General features: G+C 35.2%; 1 long non-coding RNA gene and 1 pseudogene across 1 annotated transcript; both read left to right on the top strand.

Moving 5' to 3' along the window:
- Nucleotides 1-1,337: 1,337 nt before the first annotated feature.
- On the top strand, nt 1,338-3,048 carry LOC116109631 (annotated as a pseudogene).
- An 8,651-nt stretch (nt 3,049-11,699) lies between these two features.
- LOC116109622 lies at nt 11,700-12,089 on the top strand. The gene is made up of 3 exons (XR_004124785.1): nt 11,700-11,762; nt 11,872-11,927; nt 12,029-12,089. It is a non-coding gene; the product is annotated as an uncharacterized LOC116109622 (long non-coding RNA).
- Nucleotides 12,090-24,633: the final 12,544 nt, after the last annotated feature.

Below are 24,633 nucleotides of genomic sequence, written 5' to 3'. Positions count from 1 at the left end.
AGTCAGAGGGGTTTTGTATAGAGGAGACCAGAAGTTCAAATGATGGTGAGGAGAGAATTTTGTTGTGGGAATTGCTTTGGTAAATGGAATATTAACTTTGGATGAAAAAGTGGTATTTTGAAACTTTTTGGGTGGAAAGTGTTTAGGCAAACTTGGGTGGGAAAATCTCGTTTGCTCTTTTAATTAATATATACAGTAACTTTTCCGATCAAGTTCTCTTCATAGAAAGCCATCAGATAAGGAGTTCACACTCAATCAAGTGTGTGAACCGTGAACATATAAAACAATTTACCATTAATTCCCAAAGTAATTTTTATCTCACAAACTTTCCGCATAATTTCTAATTTTAGATAAGTAGGAGTCTAAAGAGGAAGACTGAAGAAAATGGGAAAGAGCTGATCACATCAAATCTTTATTAATTTTCCAAAAGGAAAAGAAATAACAGCTGTCCAATGTTATGTTTTGCTGTTACACCAACAAAAAATAATAAATAAATTTATATATAGATAGTGAGGTTTGACATAAAGATAATTGGGCTCTCTTAAGAGCAATTAGGTGAAATATCTCCATTCAAAAATTTCCAGAAGACAACAGAAAACAAATGGCTTTTCATCTTCTAGTGTATTTGCAGATCATTGTTTGCTATCGCCTATCAAAGCATCACATAAAAAATGCCAAGATATTTGTGGTAATTTCCGCATATGGTATCCCTTTGGAATAGGGAAGGCTGCTACTTAATAAGTGGTTTGAAGTAACTTGCGACAACTCTCTGACTCTCCAGAGCTTTCTTAACTAGCATCAATATGGAACTATCATACGGTTTATTTTCGAACGGTTTCCATATTATTCAAGCCAAAGGGCTGTTGTCAACATGATGGAAATATTTTAAATGACAGCCAGAAATTTCTTCAAAAACTGTCAGGCAGTCCCTTCATCATTTCAAAGAAACAATATGTTAATCGCCTTCGGTTGTGATCCATCGAATACCAGCGGTGAGTGCCACTCTTTCTGTAACTGTGATCTAAAAAAGATATAGCTGTTGTGACTTGTGGTGCAGGCTTTCTCCAATCAAACGTTTAATGGTGGAACATATTAAGCAATTTTCCCCAGCTTCAGGGATGCACCAAGTCGCCCTTCATGGCTGACAAGAATGGCTCGAGGCGGACTACCTATTATCAAATCGTTCTGGTTCTGTCTTGAGGGATAAAGTTGTTCCTGTAAGCCTCGACTGGGGAAAAAAAAGGGAGTGGTGGAGCTATTTAATCCTTCGCAGACAACTTGTAATAAGGATCAAATATGTAATACAATTAAACTCTGGCGATTATTATGTGTTTGCGATGACCAAAGGTCAGACTACTACCAAGGATGTTCAGGTACAAATCCTTCCATTTTTTTTCAAAACTTTCATGCATAATCAAATTGAAGAAGGGAAGATTAATCTTTTTTCTTCTTTAAATTAATTGTGCAGGTGACTTGATTTGTAATACAACGAGAAATAGTATGCTCTAATATGTCCATGGTTATAGTCTTTCTCCTTATAAGAAATTTCAAGAATTTCAGTGCTCCTCATCTAAAGCTTAAATGAACTACTGAAAAGAAAACGTTGAGTCAAACTTTCGTAATCATAGTATGCATACGCTGTTGACAATTTTTTATTTTTTATTTAGTTATTAATCAAAATATTGTTCTATGCACTTAGACAAAAACTTGATATGTTATACATATAAATATATACACTGATATTCATCCTGAGCTTGTGGGCAGGTTGCAGTGTTGCGGTTGGAATGTTGCTACTTCTAATTGGAGCATGGTGGTTGTACAAGTTTATAAAAAGAAGAAAAGCAATCAAGTTGAAGCAAATATTCTTCAAAAGAAATGGTGGCTTATTATTAAACAGCGCTTGGCTTCCAATAATGAAGGAAACATGTGTGAAAACAAAATTGTTGCTTCAAAGGAATTGAAAAAGGCCACCGATAATTATAATACAATCGTATCCTTGGTCAGGTGGTCAAGGTAGTATAAAGGGAATGGTGCAGAAGGACGAATAGTTGCAATTAAAAAGTCCAAGATAGTTGATAAAAAGAAAGTTGAAGAGTTCATTAATGAGGTGGTGATTTTATCACAAATTAATCATAGAAATGTGGTAAAATTACTAGGGTGTTGCTTAGAGACAGAAGTGCCTCTCTTAGTGTATGAGTTCATTCCTAATGGAACTCTTTTTCACCATATACATGAGGAAAATGAAGAGTTTCCAATTACATGGGAAATGCGCTTACGTATTGCCACCGAAGTTGCAGGTGCCTTGTACTATCTACATTCAGGGGCTTCTATACCTATATATCATCGAGACATCAAGTCCACAAACATACTTTTGGATGAAAAATATCGAGCGAAAGTGTCCGACTTTGGGACTTCAAGATCTATTACAGTTGACCAAACTCATTTGACTACTCATGTACAAGGGACTTTTGGATATGTAGATCCAGAGTATTTCCAATCAAGTCAGTTTACAGAAAAAAGTGATGTTTATAGTTTTGGAGTAGTTCTTGCCGAGCTCTTAACTGGAGAAAAGTCCATTCGTTCAACCAACATTGAAGAGAATAGAAGTTTAGTGGCATATTTTCACAGTGCAATGGAAGAAAATCGTCTATTCGAAGTCCTTGACACTAGAGTTCTAAAAGAGGGTGGAAAAGAAGAGATTATGAAAGTCGCTAATCTGACAAGAAGATGCTTGAACCCAAATGGAAAGAAGAGACCTACAATGAGAGAAGTAGCAACTAAATTAGCAGGGAATATTAGAGCATCGGATTGCAAAACTTTTGTTGTGCAAGACAACCATAGAGAAATTGATTATCTTGATTATGAGACAACTATTCTCTTCACAACTGGTTCATCTTCTAATACTAGATCGTCTTTTTGACAGTGTCACTTTGATCTTGTCATTTCAACTACTGTTTAATGCAAGAGAATAGTAGGTTTTTGTATGTTCATGTAATGTATTCTATAAATAAACTTGTGAGATTTATGTAATATGATTATTCTACTTGTAGCCTTATTATTAATAAAAGTATTTGATTATTAATTGTATTTAATACAATTAATGCATTTTGTTAAGATAATAAACCATATAAATTAATTGCCGAAGCAAATTTGTTATTTCCCAATAAACCACAGAAATTATTATTATGAAATTAATTTTGGAGAAGTCCTCTATTGTTTAGCTTGAGAGCCGGGTGTTGAGTCGAGTGTTCCTAGTAATGTCTTTTTCCTTTAATGGGTAAAGTTCAGATTTTTCTTCTTTCAAAAGGAACGTAGTCAATGTCTTTTTCTTTTATCCCATTATATTCACTTGCCGCGCATATCTTTTATCTAGTGGGCTGAGCCTTCTTGTATGACATTTGTGGGACAAAATCAAAAAGTGGGCTCAGATTCTTTTGTCTCATAGTGTCCCCTTTTATCTTCTTTTCTTTTGAAAAGGGAAAAGGATAAACGTAATGGTTGGGCCAATATTGAGTATGCATGTGTAGCTGAGATCTTTGCACATAAATCATATTAGAGACTAAAGTTATACCTCATGCCAATAGATCTTCCTTTCTCTAATACATTTGTAAACATCCTCTGTTCATGTTTGCAATAAAGTGACCCAATGTATAATTCAATTTTATTTCTATATCTCATAGGGTACTTGGTTTAATTAATTATATGTGATCGTTAAAATCTAATTTCTCTAATATGATAATATGTTAAAATAGTTAAAGTGACAATATATATACACAAGTACATGAACATATATATCTTTTTAATTTGTCTTTTTGAAAGGTGTAAATTTAATTTGATACCTTTGGTTTTAATTTGTTTATGCTTGATTTTGGACACCAACGACTCGCACATGCAAAGTGCTAAGAGAGTCTCAGAAATTACACGTGATGAATCCATAAGATTTGAATATAGTGTTAAAACATAAATAAAAGATTGGCAACAGGAATTGTTATAGTGGTTCAGATATTCAAAAGCGAATCATACGTCTATTGTGATTTTATTATTCTTTGACTATTGCTATGATATTGCCTATAAGGCGTACAGAGAATGGAGAGAAGTTTTGTTTACAAAGAAAAAATAATGAAATGAAGCTCAAATCTTTGCCCCACTCTTTTCTGCCTAGCCCCCCTCTTTTTATGAAGAGAAATGTCAATTTATACACCTTTGAGGTCAATGTAATGAGTGTTTTGCAAGTTGTCTTGACACATGAAAAACTCTCATCCGTTCTTCTCTTAAAATGAGATAGGGTTGGTATAAGATATCTTTAAGGCGGTATAGGCTTGACAAGAAGTACACTTTGTTTTTTAGGCACTTGTTGAACTGACAACAGCATGATTTTTCAAGCATAACATAATTAATACTATGCTAATATATTTCCTAATATAAAAATTTAAACTATAAGGTAAAGATTTAACATTGATATTTATGTCTCATGGAAGTTGGGTGTGATAAATATTGATCAAGAGATGTAATTGACAAGTTATATCAATATTGAATTATATACAATTTTGTGTGATGAATTAAGAGACAATTGGGTGTGATAAATATTGATAAAGAGATGTAATTGGCTAATTACACAATGCTAGATAGATACATATTGTCACGAGTCACGACCTTAGAAGAATCGTGTAGCCTTAATGCACAAATAATATACCAGTCTAAAAAAACCAACAAACTCTCAAAGAAAAATAAGAACACATAGTGGAGAGAAAAAAACTTTATTGTATTGTTCTCAAATGAATACAATGTTTAGAATCAACTAAACCTAAGATTAACGGCCTTTATATAGAATTTTACAAGTAGATCCAGTAGTCCAGATTTGTACATATTCATTGAGATGGATGAGTAGGATTAAAGAGTGTTTGTTTGAGCTTATGAAAATTAGCTTATAAGCAACAAGTGCTTATAAGCTAATTTTAGTTTATAAGCATTTGAAATTTTAAGCAATTATGTGTTTGGTTATAGTATTTACAAATTATTGATAAGAAATTGACGTGTTTGGAGTACATTTTATCATAAAATTACTAAAAATGGTACTACATCAAACAAGGGTGAACTATGAAATTTTAAAATTAGACAAGGATAATGTGATAATATACTTGGTCAAACTAGCTTATAAAAAAAAAAAAAAAAAAAAAAAGTTGGTTTTTTTTTTTTTTTTTTTTTTACTTATAAATTCAAAAAAGTTATAACAAATAAGTCAGTTTAATTTTAGAGCTTATAAATAGTTTGACTAACTTTATAACTTAGAAAACACCCCTAAGTGTACCAGCAAAAAAATTCTAGTACTATTCTATTACCTATTTGGTGAAAGAATATATATTCTTTGGTACTTTTGGGTTAAGTCTTGGGCCAAACCTGTTAAATTGGAATGTGACCTCGTAGACTTGAGCTTTGGCTGGATGTCACAGCATCCTGTAAAACCTATGCTTAAATAGCTGTATATATATAGTGATAAGAAATAAAGTTTTCAAAGAATTATTAAACTAGAATCTAACCTAATTAGTTCAATGATGAAAATACAAACATCTATTATTGCTCCAATTTTGTGAGAGACTTTTTGGTTTTGATTGACACCTTTTCTCTTCATCATTTGCAGGTTTTACTAGGTTGGATTTATCCTGTTTCAAAAAAGTAACGTTCAAAATTTTAAACCCGTAGGAGCCAAATTGGTTGTACTTAGGTTTGTGACCTTGTGTTTTGGGTTCATGTTTTGCTGCAAAGAGAATGCAGGCTCGGCCCAATAAAAAGGAGAAGAGCCCAATGAACGGAGAAAGTCAAAAAAGAGCTGTGGAATAAAAGCAAGGGAGAACAAAGGAGCCCGAGAGAGAAAAGTGACATAAGAGATGCCCGAAGAGAGAAGAGTGGAATAAAAGCAAGCAAGGAGTTGTTGAACAGTGAAGTAACAGACGAGATTCAACAAAGCTCATCATAGCCCACATAATGGGCAGAACACTGCCAGGTCCAGCTTTCTTTCAGAATGGGCGACTCTAACGGTCCTCTTAAGGCCAGGTCTTCTGCATTCTTCCTGTTTTATATTATATCGTCTTAGCTAAAGTCTTTCCAGGATGAGGCAAGTGTCTTTACTCTCTCTTAAATGCTAAATCCCCGTTAAATTTCCTAAAGACAGAGAACAAATGGTCTTCATCTTCTTCTGTTGATTATTTTGTTTCTATGGCATCAACAACCTCAAAGAGTTTCCTTAAATTTGTTTTTTTCAAAAGATGAAATTTTGTGCTTCAGCAAACTTTTCTGAAAAATAATTTCATAAAAAAACATAATTATTTGAGGTATATTATGTATACATCAACCAATCCGGCTTTTAATGGCCCTTTGAGCCATGGACTTCAAATGTTGTGTTCAGGATATGTAGTTTATTCGTTGGTTTTATTTATAACTTGTCTTGTATCGACGATATCGATCAAAAATAGAACCACATACACATGGGGCATGTGAACTTCTAAAATATCCTTTTCTTCATTTTGTCCCTTGAAAAGAACTGATTGGACCGTGGCTGTTATGAAAGGATTTGTCTATTTCTGGTGTGCAAGCTGCAGCCGTAATTTTTACTGCTTGGCTTCAGGGAGGATGTTACGGAATCAACAGTTTCCAGTTCATGACAGAGAACTCTGTTCTTCCAGTTTTCAGTTCATACTAACTTTCCCGATTATTCCAAGTTTCCAGTTTTCAGTTCATGACAGAGAGCTCTGTTTTCTTTCCAGTTCCAGTCCCAGATTCATATTCAAAGCTTCCAGTTTTAAAGGATGTTACGGAATGGAGTATAGAAGATCAAGGAATCTGCAGCAAGATCAAAATATATCAAAAATAAATCTGGAATAAAGAAGCAGTTCCAGAATTGGTCCAGTCAAAGTATGTTAAGGTTGTTAACGCTTGTTACAATGAGGTTAAATTGAGTGTTATTTGTTAACAGAAGTTCAAGCCCTGTTAGTTTACTTAAGCCAACAGAGTCGTTTTATCATACAGTAGTAAGGACCTTTTGTTCTGTTTCCCAATTTTTCTTATCAATAGTTTCCTCTTTGTTTTATTAATCTGGTTCGAAACGTAGAGCTTCATGTTCACATGCATTCTCAATAATTCTCATATCGCTCAGACCCCATGTGAACAACTGAAAATCATAACCCTACCATAGCAAAAGAAGCTACAATATTCAATTTATGAATATATATTTCTGTATAGTTTTCCATTTTAAGAACGTATTCATTGATACTGAATGATTCTTTTTCAGAAGATTGTATCTATAGCTCTAGCCTTGGATTTTGCACTAAAACGATGCTGAAGTGTATTCTAAACATCAAATGAAGTTCATCACTTGCTACATGACCAAACTTAGATTATGATATTGAAGAAAACAACCAATTGACTAAAAGTTAATCAATTCTCTTCCACGAAAAATAGTCTGAATTAGATTGTTTTAATTACTAGACTAGACGAGTCTTCAACCTTGACTGCTTTGAAGGAGGACAAGGTCTCTCCCCATTAATGAATCCCTCAAGCTCAAAGGATCTCTAAGCTTGAAGCACTTGAGATCTCCAAAAATTATAACCTTCTCCACAGGCTGATTGAAATGGAAAGTAATGAAGCTGGAAAAATAGAATTGTAAGGACAGTTAATTATCTTACAGAGTCATGTAAAGCTTAAATGTTAATTACAACTGCATAGTTAATTTGGTAGGCCATTTTGCATTATTCTTCTTAGCTATAACTTATCGAAAAATCGTTTATTTAAAAAGGTTACAGACGACATATTTTTCATAAACTAATTAATTGAGCAAAAGCATGAAGAAAAGAAGAAGCAAAAGCACTTTGTATGAATATTATAGAGTGAGTTTGAATTAGATAAAAACACATTTTGCAATCAAGACAGCAGTTGCAATACCTTGAGAAGCATTAGATGAATTAAAACAAAGAAAATTAATAAGTGCTTCTGCAATAAGTACATTTCTCAAAAGTGCTTTCTAGAAACAATCCCAAATCCCAACTTGAGAATCCCGTTCACCTAACCAAAATTTTAGGATAACCCCACTTGAGAATACACTCCAAACATCAACATTTCACAATCCATCAATCAAAAACTAAACACCATAACACAAATGAATCTCAATCCTCAAAGCACATCAAACGAATTCAATTAAAGCCACAATAACTTAACGGCGCCACTGACACACATTATAACAAGGGCCCACACTCTGCTACTGCCACTGCCACTGCCAGGGACGATAGTTGGTTTTTCTAGTTTTATTGGACCTAAGTGTTAAATTTTCAAAACTCAGGGGCTAGTATTTACCTGCGCTCTCTCCTAGTGACCCAACTATCAGGTATAGGTAGTAGCGAATACCTGAAACGAACAATTATCTTTCAACCCAGAAAAACTGTCTCTTTCAAGCTCCGATTCAACGCGAGAAAAAGAAAAAGAAAAAGAGAGTTGAAGAAGAACCCAGAAAGAGACTGCTCACTGGTCAGCCTTCACTTCATTTCTACTCTTTTTTACTCTTATTGCGACAATGGTTTCATTTTTTATTATTTATTTACTTAAATAAAGAAATGGGAAAATTGCATAGGTTATGTTTGTTTATTGTTTTTGTTTCTCAGGTCAACGGGGCAATGGGGTTTCGTTCTTTTTCCAAGATTGGTAAAACCATTGAGAAAGTTTCTGCATTTTGCTGTAATGTAAATAGACAGCAAAAGGGTATTTGTAACTCTGCAAAAGTTGGAGTCTTTGATAGGGAATGCTTGGAAACAAGATTTTTTGAGCAGAAGCAGGGTTTTTTGTTGATTCGATTATAAGGAGAGATGTTTTAGGGAGGTTTAAGTGAAACTCTGTGCAGTTAAAACGATTCTTTGGAAGCAGTGGTAATGCGGTTCAGCTGGACAGAGATTTTCTTGCACAGTTATGGGTTGCTGATAATAAACTGGAAAAGTCTAGAGTAAAAAAGAAGAAGAAAAGTTTTTACGAGTGAGAATTATGGTGAACCAGTTTCTGATGCTAGGCCGCAGGGAAGATGGTTTTCAGGTTCTGCTGTCCCAGAAGAAAATCCTTATGAGCAGGGTAAACCAGTTCTCCGTCAACCTCCAGTCAGTCAGCCTGTCACTGGTTTTCTGGAACCTGGATCCCCGGAGGAGGTGAATTTGTTTTTCTTATGCTTTAAAGTTGTTGTTAGATGATTGTATTGCTTGATTTGTTATGGTTACTTTATACAGTGTGAATGCTCTTTTGTTCCTTGGATGAACATGTCTTGCAATCAGCTTATTAAATTTATAATCATTACAGTTATTCCATCATTACATTGTGATGGTTAAAAACCTCTGTTTGTTTTTATGTTTAGCAATGCATCCTGATTCAGTTTTTAATCACATGTTCTTTATTTAACTAGGTAAATCCTTTAATAGAAATCATGTGCCTGTGTTTGCGTTTTCAGTTTTGCCACTGGGGAAATGTAGGGGTTGGAGGGGTGGGGAGCATTATGTTAATATGGGCTTTGACATACACAGATTATCTGTTTGGTTCTATTAAGTGTTACGTGACGTTGATTTAGGGCCTGTAGTTGGGACCAAATTTGTTGATTTCGTTGTTGTGGCAAAGCTCATCTTAATCAGACTCATGGTCAATAATTTGACAATTCTGTGCCTGGGTGCCTTTGTTGGTAGTTTAATAGGTTATAAATCAATGAAAAAGTCATCTCTTGATTTGAGTTGCCAGACCAACATTAATGACACCAAATTTAGGTGATTCTTGAGTTTGAATAGCTCTATGGTTCAGTTACTGTATTGAGATAAAGAGACGCTCTATAAGTGGGTTGTGTCTTATTATATTACAAATGGGAAGCTTGGTTATGGTCAAGAGTGTTTTTAACCTTACAACGTTTGGATAAATGGCCATCATATACATGCTCTGTGGATCTTATTAATGTAATGAGAAGCTTGGTTGTGGTCAAGAGTGTGTAACTTTATTAGTGCATATGCGTGCATGCATGATTCTACGTATTTGTATAATTTTGCTTAAGCATGGTTTCTTCATGAGTACTAATTGTCAAGTACAAGTAAGCAGTATACTGCCATTCACTTTCTAGCGTCTGTAATTGTTCATCTGGGTTCAACTCATTAAAATTTTACATTTTCTAGTCTGTAAGTATACCTAACTATATTATTTATCATTTCTTGATTATTTTAGGTCCTGGTTGCATCTCTTCTTGCAAGGTTCAATTTGCTGATTAACAGGGACATTGAGTGGGCCAATCTTGTACTTGGTTTTGAGAAGGTGAGATTTTCCCCTACTAGTTTTTCCTTTCTTTCTTTCTATCCTTCCTTCCATCCCTTATATAATTTCATGGCATATAGTGTTATACCTCAAATTTAAGATTGCTTAAAATGCCCACTTTTCTTTTTTGGATAGAAACTCTACTATCATTGGTATTACATAAATTAAATAGAAGGCATTTGAAGTACCACGATGTTCATTTGCGTTGTTTACTTTTAACTTTAGAATGAAGTATTAGATCAAATACTTCTTGGAAATTATGTGATTTTTTACTGAAGCAAACATGGAAATTTTTCTTCAACGGTCTTCTTGTATGGAAAGCTATATTTCAATTTTTATTTTGAGATCTGTTTGATTCTTGTTTGCACCCATGGTTGCCCTTGAATCATACAAGTATTTTATCTGTGTTGTTACTTATTTTTCATTTTGTGTTTTATATACATATTTTTTTTGAGTTCGGAATTAAATTTGATATTGGCACTTATGTCAAGAACCCATATACCTGGTCATATGGCTGGTTGGTTAATGGTTCACTTGGAATTTAAGAAATTCTCATTTTGGTAAAATGAGTTTTAAGACTCCTATGAGCTGATTCTTGCATGTCATTGTATTTTGCTTGTCTGTTTTTCTTGCATGTCATTGTATTTTGCTTGTCTGTTGTGCTGTTTGATTTTAGTGATTGATTTGTGATTTTGAGCTTTACTCATGGTTCAATAATGAAATAAGTGTTGGTTTGACTTGATTGTCCCCCTTATTACTTTGAATTTTTCTAGCATAGTCCTTTTATTTTCTTTTAGTGTTCTAGAGTCATATCTGTGCCTTTATTGCTAATTACTTGTTTTGGCATTTTAGGAGAACCATTACGCAGTAGTAGATGTATGCTATCCTCAATCAGTAAGTACCCAATATGTTTCCTCCTATCCTTTTGAACTCTTAAATATCGAATTAAAGTTATAAACAGAAAAGCTTTTTAGTGTAACAGTCTAATAAACTGCCTGATGTGTTTGCCTCATCTTACCTGGTGTTTATGGGTGCTAGAGTATGTGTGAATTTTCAGGAATAAGGGAATACCTACATGGGTTGCAGCCAAGAAATCGAATAGCAAGTGATTCATGTTAATATACATGGCATAGTGGTAGACAGGCCCAGAGTTTTGTGTTTGGGTCATAAATATGTTACATCATAAGTTTAAACATTTTTATGAGCTTGAGCATGCTGGTAAACTTTATTGTTTCTTGACTGCACTATTCATGGAGTCATATATAGCAACTTCATTGTTAGCTTTAAGATGAATACTACTGGATAAACTTGATAGTCTTGTTTGGAATTGATTAGTTTATGTAATGGAAATCTCATATGCTGATGCTTTCTGCTATTTTCTGCAGTTGCTTCGCCTGAGGCACCCTTTTGCTTACATAACTGATGTTATGTGTAATGAACTTTCCAGGGTGAGGACTTTGTGCATATTTATTTTTGAACTGGTGCAACAAGTCACTAGGTGCTTAGTTTTTGATAAATTGCTGTTTCAGCTTTAAGGTTTTGTTTTACGACATTCAGGTTTGTAGGCCTTTCTGGTGGATAACCAGTTCAATTTATGCTGAAATTAACGTAAGGTATGTGAATTAAACAGTTCGGTATTGCGATGGTTTAAGAAATTTCAAATATCTATACTGCATTTCGGTTATTTATGATGCCTGTATTTCCTCCTCACTAGGAAATTGGTGTGGTTCACAGAGGATGGCATCTGTGGAGGAGGGTTTATGATTTATACCTCGAGTATATTAACATTTTCAGTCCTTTGTTACTGCCCCAACCAATGGAAAGTTCAGGCTTTGTCTACGTGACCAATAAATGTTCCCACTTCTGACCTTTCTTATTGGACTTTCATGCTGAACTATTTGGCTGTCTTCATGTGCAAGATTTCAATTCATTTTTTTAATTTTATTCTGCATCATCTAAATCGTTAAAGTTTTTTATCGTGTTATTTGTAGGAACAAGTAGTTTGCAGTTGTTGAAAATCCGGGCTTCTAGAATTGGACATTTACTTTGAAGGATATAAATGGGGAAGTGTTGGCTGAGATAGATCATGATTAGAGAGGTTTCAGTTTTGAGGTTCACTCCTTTCCTTCTAAGACGTTATACCATTAATTACATGCTGGCCTTTAAACATTGTTTTTTCTCTCCTTATATTGTCATAACTGTATATAATTTGTTTGGTTTAAAATTATTACACTTTAAAGAGACAAGTTTTGGAGTGTACATGTTTTTGTTTTTGTCTTGTTCTACTTGGAATGATTTGCTCACTGAATTTGTTTCCAATATAGTATGTTGTGATATCATTTTTTTGTTTTAATATTTTTTCCCTCAATGTAAATCAGATCTTTACGGATGCTGGTCAATATTTGATCCGTTTTGGGAATGCTGATTCCTAGTCCAAGACTGGCCCTGCTGAGTCGTAAGCACCGCACCAGAAAAATGATTCTCCTGTATTTTAAATCCATTAATACGATATTTTTGCCCTTGGCAGATTCAAGAGTTGGAAGTTGCTTGTCCTTTAAACCTGTTGGAGAGAGCTGTAACTGTTGCTTTAGCTATATCTCTGGATAATGATTATTTTTCGAGGCATGGTGGCTGGTAAGCTTGTTGGTTGGATCTTATAATGACTTAGGTATTGATATAACGCATTCACTTGACAGCACAAAAATTAAGCTTTTAAAAAGTTTGAAATTCTCTGTATGAGCTTGGCACTTGAGCTAGGTTTCCCAGCCTACTGTTGTTTGCATGTTGTTCAATTTTTCCTGATACAAGGACCCAGATACTAACGTCCCAAAACACTGTCATGAGTGCTTTACCTATGTGTGTTTCATGCACCCCTAGGAGACTAACAAAGTCTGTATGATCAGGAAGTATTAATACCTCTGAACTTAGTATGATCAGGAAGTATTATACTAGAGGTGGGCAAGGGACCGGTCCCTTGCGAGCCCAAGCCTAGGCCCGTTTGGGACTGGTCCCAAATGGGACCAGTCACTCATGGGCCTGTGACCGATCCCAAGCCCATGAGAAAAACCAGGACTCGGACCAGGCCTTAGGCCTGGTCGGGACTGGTCCCATGGGGCTTGGATAATTTTTTTTCCCCCCTTAATTATTTTTATATTTTGGGGGCAAAACGAAATTTTATAGGGGGTTTTTAGTATTTTTTAGGGGTTGATTAGTAAGTTTCTAAAATAATAAATTAATAGTTAATTTTAATTTTTAACATAAATATAATATTCACATTTCACACATTCACGCTTTACAAATAACAATTAAATAATTTTTTTTATTAAATTATTCATCTTCAATTTCATCGTCAACACTAGTTACATTATTCAAATCTGTATTCCTAAAGAGTTCGAGTAGTTAGGGATCTTCAAGGTGCTGTTGTAGTCTTCTTTCTGCATGAGTCAAATCCTGTAAACATGTTATCACTTCAATCATCTCATCGGTTAAAGAACATCTTCTGTCTTCAACAATCCGATCACTCGTTGAAAATGTTGACTTGGATGCAATTGTAGAAACCGACACAGATAAAATGTCACGTGCCATTTGGGATATAATGGGGAATCGACTTTCATGTTAGTTCCACCATTGAAGAATATCCACGTCAAGTTGCTCCTTCATCGTCATAAAGGTCAGGTTCACCTATAGGTAGCGAGTCATCTCATTTGGTCTATGTATGTACGAGCTGGAGCTAGAGCTTGCGTCACGTTCCACATACGCCCACTTGCTCGATCCTTGAGGGGGGGCTGCATCAAGGTCCTGATCGCCTCTCCTAGATGTTCCACTTCCACTTCCACTTCCATTATACCTGTTCTCATATAAAGAAAAAAGCTTATCCAATTTGTGTTTAAAGTCAGTCAAATAAGACGTATAATCATGTTCTAAATAATGGTCTAACTCAGTAATTACACCGTTAACTACGGATAATTTAAACCTAGGATCTAAAAAAAAGCACTGTTTTAAAAACCGGACTGGACCGGCCGGTTCAACCGGTTGAACTGTGAACCGGTCACCTGTCCGGTTCGGTTCACTCTCAAAACCATTATAAACATTAAACCGCTTTAAACCGGTTAAAAACCGGATATTATCACTAAACCGTCGGTCCAACCGGACCGGCAGAAAAACCGGTCCATTTAAAAACCTAAATCCTTAACGCGATTCAGTCTTCTCTTCTCACGCCCCTCTCTCGTCTTCTTCAATCTTCAATCTTCAGTTCTTCTCTTTCTCCATTTTCCTCACGAAAATTTCTAAACAAACTCTTAGTTCTTTGCGAAGATTGTAACGGTTTCAACTCTGTCTTCTGTTCTCTCTGAAATCCCACCCAAATCGCGTTTGAACTCTGTGAAATCGACGATGTCTTCCTCCTTCGCCGGAAATCGACGACGGCAGCTCCGTTCCTCGCTGGAAATCGACGGCGATAGCTTCATTTGTTGACGATAGCTCCATTCCTCGATCCAGGTACGTCATCATCACTCCTTACATTTTAGTCTGAAATTGTTAGGGTTCTTTTGTGTTGAATGAGCAATTGATTTGGGGCTTTTTGCTGGGGTCTTTCTTGTTGTAATCTGGGCAGATTTGTGAGAGGGTGATCTTCGAAATTGGAAGGAAGGTCTCTGGAATATATTAATCAAAATCCACCGCTAGTTGTATTATTTTATTTCAACTAAAATCAAATTAATTATGTCTATGTGTATATTGAATTAATTGGTCCATGAATATGTAAATGATCAAATCATCTCGGATGGCACGAAATTGTTAATGACATTGTTGGCTGACATAAACTACTTCGGATGGCAAGAAATTGTTAGAACTAGAATTTGGTTTCTGTGTTGGAAATGACTCTTTTTTATTATGTTTCAATAACTTTGTATTTGGTTTGTTTCAGAAGTACTATATTAATCCTGTAAGTGAACTATATTGTTAGGTTTCTCATTCAAATATGACTCACTTTGGTTTATGTCCCGAAATATTCTTCTCCTTCTGATAGAAGTGAATCTATATTTTGTTATGTTTTCCTTTCTAATCAAATGTACGACTTATTTTGATTATGTTGTGAATGTTTACTTCCTTACTGATTGGAATTCTCAACCTTGGTTATTTGTGTCATGAAGTTTTGACCCATATCTTATTATGCTAATGCTTTAGACTATAAAAACACAATTAACTACTGCTTAGACTTTGACAAACTATATTAGTCTACTGATGCTTCATTAATCTTTAATTAAGGTTTTATTATGGTAGTATGTATATGAATGTTTCATATTGGTGTATACAATGTAGTCCATTTTATCTATCTTCAAGAGGATCTCTAAGTATCCTATGACGAGAATTAGAGAATTCATGTTTAAAAGGTTGGTAATTTGAAGTATAAAACTTAGAGAGTACCGACTAGAGGGGTGTTATAAGATAGTAGAGCCTAAAATAGTGTTTAGAATCAGGATCTAATTGAGAAAAATAATAATGTTATTTAGTTAAGTAGTGTTTAATTTCTCTCTGGTTTTATGGTGATGATCGATATCAAGTGATCAATCTCACTGTCTTCACTGTCCACAGCTGTGAATTGATGTCATTGCTGATGGTTCAAAGTAGTTAATGATTATTGCTTAAAAATAAGACACAGAAGAGCATAATTATAAGAATAGTTTAACCATTGTTTGTACAAATCAATTCATAAATAAAATGCCTCTTTGCTTTGGTTTACCAACACAGAAGTCATTATTATTGAATACAGTCATTTTTTGGTGCTTTATGGATGAATAGTACTGCATGCATGGTCATTCTGAGCCCTGGGGTGTTTGTTTTTACTGTTTTACAAAATTCAAATGCAAACACAATACGTGATTATGTGATTCTTTTGTGCAATTTTATTGTGTGATAGGCAGATAAGATTAAAAATAGACAATGGCAGCATCTGGCTCGGGTCTTCTTCACAATCTAGTAGAGGTAGGATGATATAACATGGGCACATGTTGAGAGTGTAGAACCAAATGGAAGGAAGACATTAAGATGTCTTCACTGTGGGAAAGTAACTAGAGGAGGGGGTATTTTTAGAATGAAAATACATCTACGTGGACAAAGGGGGATGTTGGTGCTTGTAAAAAAGTTCATTTTGATGTTCAATACTCCATGAGAGAATCACTAAAAGACATTGGGATAAAGAATAAGGAGAAGACTGATTCTAGTAAGTTAATACTCCCTACGGTGCTCCGTACATGGATTTGAGGGAGATATATTAACTGAAGATAGTGAGAGTTTTGTCCATTAGGAATTGACATAAATGAAGGTAGGTTTGGTAGTAAAAAACGAAGTACAATGTTAGACAAATCAAAGAGAAACAAATCTATTGGGGTTGGTGACTATTTTGCTCCAAGGACAATTGGTGGATTCAACCACAATTAGGAGTTGTTTAGCTGGAAAAGATGCGCTTGGAGAGCAGACATGGCTTTTGGAAGATTCTTTATGATGCTTGCATCCCAATCAATGCTGTGAATTCAATTTATCTTAACCTTTGGTGGATGCTATAGCTGCAGCCTGGGTATAAACACCCAAATTATCAGCTTTGCGTATCAATTTGTTAAGAGATGCTAAGAAGGAAGTGCAGCTTCTGTGGATAGTTACAAAAAGATTTGGGAAAATGTTGGAGTACCTTAATGGCTGATGGTTGGACTGATAATTCACATAGGTCATGAGTCTTTTATGGTGTATTGTCCTAAGGGAGTTTGTTTTGTGAAATCAGGTGATGTTCAGATGTTGTGAAAGATGCTGGGACATTGTTGAAGATGTTGAGGAGGTAGCTTATGGATTGGACCAAATAGTTTGTCCATTTTGTTCTAGACAATGGATCCAATTATAAAGCTGCTGGAGAATGTTGTCTGAGAAATATCCGAGTATTACTTGGTCACCCTGTGCAGCACATAGCATAAATTTGGTGTTAAAAGACATGCTGAGATGGATCACAATGTTATCTTGCGAGACGTGCTTCTGAGGGGACGAAGTTTATATAATCATACATTTTTGATAGCTTGGTTGAGGAAAAGACAGGTAATATCTTGAGCTCATGTTCTTGTCAAGTTAAACATAATATGCATTTTTTATAATGACTAACATCTATTATTTATCAATTGAACAGGGTTGGAAAGAAATTGTTCGTCCGGGTGCAACCCGTTTTGCTACAACTTTCATTGCAATGAGAAGCATTATGGCACAAACAGACTTGCAAGCCATGGTGACAGATAGGTCATTTGTCGATTCTCGATATGCAAAAAGTAATAAAGGCAAACATGTTATGACATAATTATGGATAACGATTTTTGGGATGATATGGGTAAGATATCCAAAGTTGTGAGTCCAATTGTGCGCTGTTGAGGATGTTGACAGATGAGAAGCCAGCAATAGGATATGTGTATGATGGCATGTATAGAGCGAAAAATGCAATTAAGAAGGTGTTTAAGAATAAAAAGAGATTGTACAAGCCTTATACAAGAATCATTAAGCTACGTTGGGATAGGACGTTGCGTCGTGATATCCATGCCGCGGCTATTATTTGAATCCTGCCTTTAAGTATGACGAACAACTTTTTGCTCAAGCCAGAAGTCATGAGTGGTTTCCTTGATACTATGACAGTAAGCAAGTGCTTTCAATTTGAACAAGACAAGGTTAATGGAAGAGAGTAGATTATTCAAATCGGGAGGAAAGCTTTTCGCGGGCTTGCTCTTGAAACCGCCAAAACCACAGTCCTGGTACGTAATAGTTATAAAATTTTAAGTTCTTTTGTTTTTTAAGTCTAATTTATTTATTAGTTTAATTTCATTAGATGAATGGTGGAGTATTTGGGTATAGTACTCCAAATTTGCAAAGTTTGCATAAAAATTCTTAGTCAAACTTCAAGCTCTTCGGAATGTGAACGAAATTGGAGTGTTTTTGAGCGCATACATACTAAAAAGAGGAATAGATTGGAGCACAAAGGTTGAATGATCTTGTTTCGTTCACTATAACTGTGCGTTGCAAAACAGGTATAAAACATGTCAATTACTCAATTATGCATCACGTTATTGTTATTTCTATTATTTTCTGATATTTAGTTGTCATGTTTTAATATTCTTTATGATTTTAGGAAGTGTTACAAGAGAATAAGTTTGGATCCTATTGATTATGAAAGTATCGACCAAACTGAAGGTGGATAGTTGACGATGAAGAGGAGGAGGAGGTCATGAACTTAATTATGAGGAGTTGGAACAATGTTTATGGAGAAGGATCTATTCCTATGGAGTTGATGATCACCCTTCTTTTATGATTCAACCGATGGTTCAGAAGGTTGGTTTCAATTATTTAAACAACTCAGTATCTATTTAAATTAAATACAAGTTTTAACTTATGATTTCTATTTTTTACTGAAATTACGTAGGGTGGTGATGGTTATGTGATGATGATGATGATGATGATGATGAATTTGATGTAGTGTGTGTGAAGCTCAAAACATAGAGACGGATCAAAGAAAAAACACTTGCATAAAATGTTTGTTATTAATTGTTATGTATTGTCATTTGATATGTAATACAACATAATGTTTGGATTTGGACTTTGAATTGTTGTTAAATACTTAAATTGTGTTAAGATGTGTTTGAATTTGAACTTTGAATCATGTTGGATAGTATTAAGTTGTTATTGTCTTATTGAAAAATAGAATCTAAAAAAAAATTGTTTTTTTTTTAAATGTGCTGACTTCAACATGATGTGTGATGATGTCACCGGTTCAATCAGCAGTCTAACCGGTTGAACCGGTTGAACCATGACCCGACCATCAAAACGGTTTACCCTCCGGTCCGGTTTTTAAAACAATGAAAAAAGCCTAATCCATATAAGAAGGAATATCTAACCAATACTCTTATATTTTCTTCCATACTTGAACAAAATTCACTTAAAATGTTATCATATCTATATTGAGCAAATGTTTTAGCAATTTAAACTAAAATATCTAACAATAATAGTAGTTGGATAATAAATACCACTTAATATAGTGACATCATAAAAAATTTTAAGAAATGAATAAAAAAGTTCGCAAACCGCCCAATCATCATAGTGACAACTTCCTCTGGATAGTTCTTTCCGGTTGACGAAATTTGTAATTTGTTTCGCGGTTGGCAAAGTTTTCCAACACAAGTGTAAAGTTCCGACGGATAGGCATGTCTGTACATAACTTCAAAGGTCGAACCGGTGGCTCCTTTTGCTTACAATATTTGACGTACCTGTCATCTTTTATTGCTACGCCGACGAAAATCTTATAGTCTACGCACCCTTCCATCTTTGAATATAGCACTAAACCTACTTTAACTATCAAATTGATGATGTGAAAAGCACATCTCTGGTGATAAAATGCCTTCAAAGCGGATCCAATTTCTTTTCAAATAAAGAAATGCTGCGGTGTTACAGCGGTATTATCAAGCGTTAGCGCTACAACTCTATCAGTTAATAAATATTCTTGCAAAACTTCAAGAATTGTAAAAAAATAGTTTCAGCACTATGTTTTTCATATAATGGTTTAAAACCTATCAATTTTGTTGTAAACCCAATTATGATCTAAGAAATATACTGTGAATTAAAAAAATGGTTTTTGATCTACAAGCCCATATGTCTGATGTAAGTGCAACAGATATATTCCTAAAATTTTGAATCGTTTTTAAGTTTATTATTTATTTGTTATAAAGTTTTAGTATATCTCTTTACTTGTACTCTACTAACAGGGGTATATACTGGAAAAATGCAGTTTTAACCATATTAACAAAAAAAGGATTTTTAGATAAACAAATGGGAGAGTCGTAGCAACTATATATCTTACTATTTCCTCTCGTGCAACATGTGTATTGTATTGCCATGTTGGGAGAGTTGAGGATTATAGATTAAAATTAAGTTGAGTTTGAATTGTCTACCGATCCGCTTGAAGATGCATTTATTTAGGGATGCTTCTTCTCTACGTGTCGCGCATCGTCAAAGTCCCCTTCTTAGCCCCAATAATGTTCCACATAAATTACATATCCCACACCATTCTTCCCCCTCCATTTGTTTTGGCCGTTTGATTTGGTGAAGTATCGTCAAAACAGGACACGACCCTCTTGACGGTCGGGGGGGTGGGCTATGTCCGTGCCCATTGACTCACAGCTCACATGTGTTTGGCTACACCTCGTTCCAACTGAATGTGGTTGTGGAATTACAGCTGCTTCCTCTGGAGGAAATGGTGAAAATGGATTGAAGGCTTCAATTTCTTCGGGGATGGAACGTAAAACTCATTTGGGGAAGACGTTATAAATTTATGATAAAATAATAAATAATTAATGAAAGAAATAAATAAATATGAAATTATGAGATATTGAAAAAATAAAAAAAAATTGAATAAATAATAAATTATAATATAAATGAATGAGAAATGATTGGAGATTTGGAGTAGAGAGATTAGATGAGAATGAAAGAATGAGAGATTGATTAGTGTGAAAAAAATTAAAGGTTTTAGGGTTATTTATAGTGTAGTTGGTGGGGGGGGGGGGGGGGGGGGGGGGGGGGGGGGGGGGGGGGAAGGGGAATGAAAAAAAAAAAAAACTTATAATTATAATGATAACCGTTGGCAGCCAACGGTTATAAAAAGTTAAAATTTTTTTTTTTTAAAATAAATTTTGTAAAATTTTATTTTAGTCCTTATAATTTATACTTATTTGGGGGTTTTATGTAATTTTACAAATGACTAAAATGATAAAATGCAAAAAAAATTTGGGCCCAGGCCCGGGCCTTGGAGGAGGGCCCAGTGGAGGGCCCGGGCCCTCCTCCTTAGGCCTGGTCCCGTTTTGGGACCGGTCCTCTCAAGGACCAGTCCTAGGACCGGGTTTTGATGTTGGGCTTTTGGGCCCGGTCCCAAATGCCCAGCTCTATATTATACCATTATATGTGTTTCATCACCATGTTCTTTCACTATATCACTCACCTCTAATCTCCATAAATTTGCAACTATCCCAAAAAACCTAGCAGGTCTACCTTTCAATGCCAATGGTAGTGGCAGAAGCCACCAACTGCAGACTATGAACCACAAAATTTGTACGTTTGGGTTTCTTTGTTAAATTACAAATGAGAAAATTAAGGCTCAGTTTGGTTCACATATTGGGAAAACTTTTCTAGGTTTCCCAAAAGTTTTCCCAAAAAAGTTAACTTTATTTTACCTATTTTCAAAATAGTTTTCTAAATTATTCAATTCCCTTTAATTCTTCTAAATTTGTTAATTTAACTAAACAGCCTCCAAATTTTTTTTTAAAAATTGACAAAAACACCCCAGCAACCCAAATTTACCAGATTCCAGCCACTACTATCGGAATCTGACCAGAATCTGGTGTAATGGCACACTACCGGTTGTTTTTGGCCAAGGTATAAGTCCAAAGTTCAAGTCATGAGGGAGGCGTTTGCAAGGTGGAAAAAAGACCACGAAGTGAAGCAAAGCCGTGAGGGTCCGAAGGAGGCGTGGCCAAAAGGACCCATAGCGAACAATACCTTGGACGTGTCTGAGCTCAAGGGCTATATATATATATATATATATATATATATATATGAAATGTTATAATCAGTTGGGGCTGAACTTGATATTAGAGATAGCCATTGTTAAGGTTTAAGACTTGAATTAGTTGTTGTAACTGTGTTTTAAGAAAATCAATTACGTTTGTTAAAATTAGTTAAAGTTAGTAGACGTTAAATTTTAGGCTTTATTTACTAATTTCTATTAACTATTCGTTAGTTTTTAATTACTCTGTTAAGTCAACGTTAGTAATTAATTTAGTTACTCGGACTTGGTTTGCATACCAATTGTTTGTATAAATAGCAACTACAATGAATGAGAAAAACCACCGAAGCTTAGTTTTAGAAACATGAAGTTAGGAAATTTCCAGCGTATAGATAGATTGTCTTCTTCCGAGGCGTCTCAGCTGGCATCAGTCCTGGAATGACTTTTTAGAGAATTAATTTTTATTGTGTTTGAGAAGTTCTCAAAAGCAGGAGGAACGTTGAATCTAGAGGCGAATGATTGGAATAGTCAACCAAGACTATAGCAGAATTACCATTAAGTTGAAATAGGAGAGGCATAAATTTCAGGATCATGCACTAGAGTGATAAGGATTACCTAAATCAAAAATAGCTCCAGAGCATGACAGAATCACTTTCCCAAGTGGAACATTACTAACAACTGTTTTAGAAGAATTAACACCAGGAGAAGCCCGCCAGAGATTAAAATGATTAGCATCTAAGAGGTTCCACATTCTCAAGGCTTATGTTTTACAAGGCCATTATGATTCTTCCAACAAGCAGATGTATAACAACAGGGACGTTCTCTTGGATTACTTCCAACAGAAACCAAAACCTTCGTAGTCCACATATACAAAATTCTAAAGAGATTGACAGGGAGCATTATATTAATATTGCGTATGGATAATAAGAGAATATGCTCTGTTGAGTTAGAATTAAAGCTCGGAATTTGCTAGGACAGAAATCGACCTTCCATTGAGGTAGCCAAAATAGTCAAAATTGTGAAGAAATATTTTTTTGTATATTCATAATGAAATGTACAATGATTTTATAACCAAAACACAAACCTAATCTAGGAAATAAATAATTACATTCCTAATATAATTGATCTAATTCTTAATAGCTTTGATTCTAACCTAATATAGAAGATAGAGAATAATCATATTTCCTATTTTACACTTCAACACTCCCCCTCAAGCTGGAGCACATAAGTCATATGCACCAAGCTTGCTACAAATAAAATCAACACGAGAACCCTTGAGAGACTTAGTGAGGATGTCTGCTAACTGGTCGTTGGAACTGACATAACTAGTTGCAATATCCCCTGATAGAACTTTCTCTCGAACAAAGTGACAATCTATCTCTATGTGTTTAGTCCTCTCATGAAAAATTGGATTTGAAGCAATATGAAGGGCAACCTGGTTATCACAGAGTAGCTTCATTTGTGATACTTCGACAAATCTCAACTCTTGAATTAGTTGTTTTAACCAAACAAGCTCACAAGTGGCCATGGCCATTGCACGATACTCTGCTTCAGCACTTGACCTTGCAACAACCGCTTGTTTCTTACTTTTTCGTGAAACTAGGTTTCCTCCAACAAAGACACAAAAACCTAAGGTAGAACGTCTATCAGATGGAGATCCTGCCCAATCAGCATTTGAATATCCGACAATATGTGAATGGCCCTTATTTTCATACAGTAAGCCTCTACCTGGTGCTCCTTTGATATACCTTAAAATCCGGACAACTGCATCCCAATGACTATCACGTGGAGTTTGAAGGAACTGACTTACAACACTGACAGAAAAGGAAATATCAGGTCGGGTGATAGTAAGATAGTTAAGTTTTCCAACAAGTCTTCAATACCTTTTAGGATCAACAAGAGGCTCCCCCTGTCCAGGTGAGAGTTTTAAATTAGGATCTATAGGAGAGTCTATTGGTCTGCAATCTGACATCCCTGATTCCTCTAGAATGTCCAGTGCATACTTCCTCTGAGATATAACAATACCAGATTTAGACTGAGCGACTTCTATGCCAAGAAAGTATTTGAGTAGCCCTAAGTCTTTCGTCTGAAAGTGTTTGAACAAGTGTTGCTTCAACTGTCCAATGCCATCTTGATCACTCCCTGTAATGACAATATCATCGACATAAACAACCAGATAAATACATTACCCTGGTGATGTATGTCTATAGAAAACAGAGTGATCAGGCTCACATCGAATCATACCAGACTCTTGAATAACTGTACTAAATCGTCTAAACCAAGCACGAGGAGACTGTTTGAGGCCATATAGAGAACGACGAAGTTTACATACCAAACCAAACTCCCCCTGAGCAACAAAACTAGGAGGTTGCTCCATATAAATATCTTCTTGAAGTTCTCCATGAAGAAAAGCATTCTTAATATCCAATTGATGCATAGGCCAATGTCGAATGGCAGCCATAGCAAAGAACAACCGGACAGAAAACATCTTAGCAACAGGGGAAAAAGTGTCAAAATAATTTGTCCCATAGATCTGAGTGTATCCCTTGGCCACTAAACAAGCTTTCAGTCGATCAACCTTACCATCTGGACCAACCTTGAAAGTATAAATCCACCGACAACCAACAGTCGAATGGCCCGGAGGTAAGGAAACTAACTCCCAAGTATGATTATGATGCAAAGTCAACATTTCATCAACCATTGCCTAACGCCACCCAGGGTGAGAAAGCGCCTCATGAACAGTGCAA

The sequence above is a fragment of the Pistacia vera genome, unplaced genomic scaffold (genome assembly GCF_008641045.1).
Source record: "Pistacia vera cultivar Batoury unplaced genomic scaffold, PisVer_v2 Contig586, whole genome shotgun sequence".
NCBI classification, from domain to species: domain Eukaryota; kingdom Viridiplantae; phylum Streptophyta; class Magnoliopsida; order Sapindales; family Anacardiaceae; genus Pistacia; species Pistacia vera.
Note: the sequence above shows the minus strand (reverse complement) of the source record. Positions and strands in the feature narration are given on the sequence as shown.